We start from the raw sequence: 4,887 nt of genomic DNA on the forward strand, positions 1-4,887 counted from the left end.
AATGCGAAGATTAGCTCAGGATAGGAAAGAGTGGAGGTGCGTGTTCAACCAGTCAATACTGACAAATACATTTCTAGTCTCAAATAAATAGAAAAATAAAATCAAAAAATAAAATAAAAAGATTTATAACTCCGCTTGCCACCATAATTTTTGCAATCTACTTGACTCTAACTTATACATTAATTTATACGGTCTGTTACATATTCGATATCTACCATTGGAATTTCGGGATTAATAAAAAATACAGTGTTATTTAAAGCGAACAAACTTGTGTATTCTTTTGCTCAATAATATGCTGTCGATAACTGTTGGGTTTATGTCACTTATTTCCGTATATAAAAATAAATGTTTTCTGTCTTTATTCAGGTAACAACTTTTTTAAAGAGTAGAAATATGGCTCTGGATATGACAGGACTTATTGTTTCTCTTTTTATATAGGTATATATTTATTTTAAAATTAATAACGTATACAAATGCTGATGTTTTAAATTTATTGTTCATCAATGGACAATGCAATAGAATTATAAAAAAAACTTGCAGGACTTGTAGTGACAGATTTGCCACCTATGATTAGAAAGAAATTAAGAAAAATTTTAAGGAATCAATTAGGTGGCAGTATAGTCAAATTAGTGCGGAAAAAAATCGCACATAGAGCATTTTCGTCAATCGGCAGGATGAATCTCAGAGTAGCAGTTATCTGTTCAAATGGTTTTTTATCTTTTATTGACCTTGAGAATTTTACATTGAACTTTTTATTTTAATTAAAATCAGCTTAAATAGGGTAAAATTTTCTTTAAAACTAAGTGGTCGTAAATTTGCATTCCCTTGTACTTACATATATCTAATTACTAACCTTTCGAGTTACTGGAACCGAATCAAGAAACATTTGAATATCGTTGCAAGTCTCATATTGTGGTACTCTGAAAAACTTTTTCCTATAACTTTTTTCGATTGGACCCATATAGGTATAGAGATCGCCAAAGAAGTTTCACTTCTTTCACGTGTACTGAATTGCATCTGTTTTTTTAATTTGTAAACTAAGTATATATTTAGGTTTAGTTCTAATAGTAATAATTGAAGAGTAAGAGCCAATCAGGCTAAACGGGTTTTTATTATTTTAAAATCAACAATCCGATGTTTCGACGTAAATTGTGGACTTTATCAAGGCTATAATTTTAAAAATGATTGTATTTATTTATAGGTAGGTATAGAACACTGTATTCTGTAACTACAATTACCTATTATCTAACCTAAACATCGAATTGTGTGTTTTAAAAAAATAAAAGAAAGTTTTTTGAGCTATTTGCTTCTGACCATTCATATTCTGTATAAGCGGAAGGTATGGGTGCTGTGACTAACATTGTAAAAAAACAAATATTTATGTTAGATTACAATAATTATTTTGACACGTAATCCTTCTTCAGGTGCAATGCAATATGCGAAATAATTATTGTGGTGCAATGACTTTATCGTTGTCTTTTTTTGTGTTAATATAGAGTTAAAATACTTAAAAGACGACGGGTCATTGTCAAAGAGGAATTTATATTACAATAGTTTGACTTAGATGAATAAACTTTTAATAATATTTTTAAACATAAATTTGATTTCTATCCGATCTTGCGCTCTTCTGTGCTTTATTATTCTATAGCGCTTTTTCCATCCTAAGTTATCTGACTCTCTGAACATCGAAAATTAGGAAGTTCTTCTAGTTCTTCTAGTAAGTGTATGTTTAAAGCGGGGCGCTGTACGGGGGGTGCGGCGGAAAAGAAAATGTTAGAAGCGTTCGAAGAAGAAGAAAGACAGTTTTCGTATAATAAACAAATACTTTATTAAATTATATATTGACCGTTCTGGCCCAACACCTTTTGCCATCTTTCTGGTAGTAGCATAATTCCACGCTCATAAAATTTTTGGTCTTTGCTGGCAAAAAACTGATCGAGGAGGTTTTTGACCTCCTCATTTGAGGTGAAGGTTTTACCGTCTAAAAAATTTTGGAGTGACCGGAACAAATAATAATCCGATGGTGCCAGGTCTGGAGAATATGGTGGGTGTAGCATTGTATCCCATTCAAGCTGTAAAAGCTTTTGGCGAGTGACCAAACTTGTGTGAGGTCTCGCGTTGTCTTGGTGAAACACTACACCTTTCCTGTTGATTAGTTCTGACCTTTTCTGTTGAAGTGCATCATTCAGTTTGTCCAGCTGATGACAGTAGACTTCCGAATTAATCGTTGTGTTATCCGGTAAAAGCTCAAAAAAAACGATTCCTTTAAAATCCCACCAAACAGACAGCATCACCTTTTTTTGGTGAATATCGGCTTTGGAAATGGTTTGAGCCGGTTCATCTTTTTTGCTCCATGACCTCTTGCGTTTGACGTTGTTGTATACAACCCATTTTTCGTCCCCAGTGATGATGCGCTTCAAAAACGGATCATTTTCGTGACGTTTGAGAAGCGAATCGCAGACGTCAATGCGGCGACACAGATTTCTCTCTGTGAGAACATGGGGAACCCATACATCGAGCTTCGAGGATAATCCCAGGCCTTTCAAGTGGTCATAAACTGTTGAATTTGATAAATTTAACCTCAATCCGATCTCACGTGTTGTTATTCGCCGGTTCACATCAACTAATGCCTTTATCGCGTCTTTATCAGCTTCAACCGGCCTTCCCGAACGTGGTGCATCTTCGACATCAAAATTGCCGGATCGAAATTTAGCGAACCAGTTCTGGCACTGGCGTACTGTCAACACACCTTCTCCATACACATCAGTCAATTTCTTTCTGGCTTGAACAGCATTTTTACCCTTTCTGTAGTAAAACAGTAAGATATGTCGAAAATGCTGCTTATCGCTCTCCATATTTAAAAGGGCACCAACCAAAAACTACTGCGTAGAATTAATTGGAATTTTTCACACACGAGCCTTGCTGTATGAGCTCTCAAAGCATATAAAAATTATACGGTTTAAATGTGAAATTGTGTGCAAAAGAATACAATTAAATTCTCTGTTGGGAAAAAACGAAATGACTTTCCGAACAACCCGATAGGTTGGTAGGACACCTTCTCAGGCTTAAAGGGCTAGTCAGAGACATATGAGACATATTAGAGGCAGAAACAGGAGTTAAGAGGAGTAGAGGTAGACCTAGATTAGATTACTGTTCGCAAATAGTTAAGAATGTGGGTTGTTCTATTTTTAGAGGAATGCGAAGATTAGCTCAGGATAGGAAAGAGTGGAGGTGCGTGTTCAACCAGTCAATACTGACAAATACATTTCTAGTCTCAAATAAATAGAAAAATAAAATCAAAAAATAAAATAAAAAGATTTATAACTCCGCTTGCCACCATAATTTTTGCAATCTACTTGACTCTAACTTATACATTAATTTATACGGTCTGTTACATATTCGATATCTACCATTGGAATTTCGGGATTAATAAAAAATACAGTGTTATTTAAAGCGAACAAACTTGTGTATTCTTTTGCTCAATAATATGCTGTCGATAACTGTTGGGTTTATGTCACTTATTTCCGTATATAAAAATAAATGTTTTCTGTCTTTATTCAGGTAACAACTTTTTTAAAGAGTAGAAATATGGCTCTGGATATGACAGGACTTATTGTTTCTCTTTTTATATAGGTATATATTTATTTTAAAATTAATAACGTATACAAATGCTGATGTTTTAAATTTATTGTTCATCAATGGACAATGCAATAGAATTATAAAAAAAACTTGCAGGACTTGTAGTGACAGATTTGCCACCTATGATTAGAAAGAAATTAAGAAAAATTTTAAGGAATCAATTAGGTGGCAGTATAGTCAAATTAGTGCGGAAAAAAATCGCACATAGAGCATTTTCGTCAATCGGCAGGATGAATCTCAGAGTAGCAGTTATCTGTTCAAATGGTTTTTTATCTTTTATTGACCTTGAGAATTTTACATTGAACTTTTTATTTTAATTAAAATCAGCTTAAATAGGGTAAAATTTTCTTTAAAACTAAGTGGTCGTAAATTTGCATTCCCTTGTACTTACATATATCTAATTACTAACCTTTCGAGTTACTGGAACCGAATCAAGAAACATTTGAATATCGTTGCAAGTCTCATATTGTGGTACTCTGAAAAACTTTTTCCTATAACTTTTTTCGATTGGACCCATATTTTACTGGGCTGCCCTTCAATAGACGGAATAGTTCACTATAACCCGAATCTTCATTCTACTATGGATTCCAGCCGTGAAAGCCTTTGTTCTAACACAGATGATCTTGTATTAAAATAGGAAACAACTTTTATTTGAAAAATTTAGTCGCAATGAGCACATGCGTATTTTTTTGGCCACTCTGTAGGTATACTATATACCAGGGCTGTCCAACTGGCGGCCCGCGAGCCGTATACTGCCCGCCAAATTACTTTCACGGCCCGCGAGTACATTTTACTATGAATAAATTTATGTTACTGAATTAATATTATTGATATTGTTGCTAAACAATTACGGTCACAATGTTACAATTAATAAATTACGAATATTTTATTTGCATCCGTCATATGGGAGGAGCCTAAAAACATGGCGCCGATTAGGGAATATTTATCGTAGTCCCGATAGTGTACCGTGCAATTTTCAAGTTTTTAAATTACGATAAAATGATAAGTATTGACACAATATGTGATTGGGCTGACACAAAGCCTCGGAAAGGAAATTTCGTTGAAGGTGAGCGTGTTTTTAATGCCAATCACATTATAAAATTCGGAAATAACAAATCCGGAAGCTAGCCTTCAAATTCCGTCAAGTTTACTGCCTACTTTTTACAAACTTCGGATTTAAAAAGTGATTCACGTTATATAATTGGTGAGGTGATTCTGGGTGATTTAAGCAATATCATATCAATGACT

The sequence above is a fragment of the Agrilus planipennis genome, unplaced genomic scaffold, assembly GCF_000699045.2.
Source record: "Agrilus planipennis isolate EAB-ADULT unplaced genomic scaffold, Apla_2.0 scaffold96, whole genome shotgun sequence".
NCBI lineage: Eukaryota > Metazoa > Arthropoda > Insecta > Coleoptera > Buprestidae > Agrilus > Agrilus planipennis.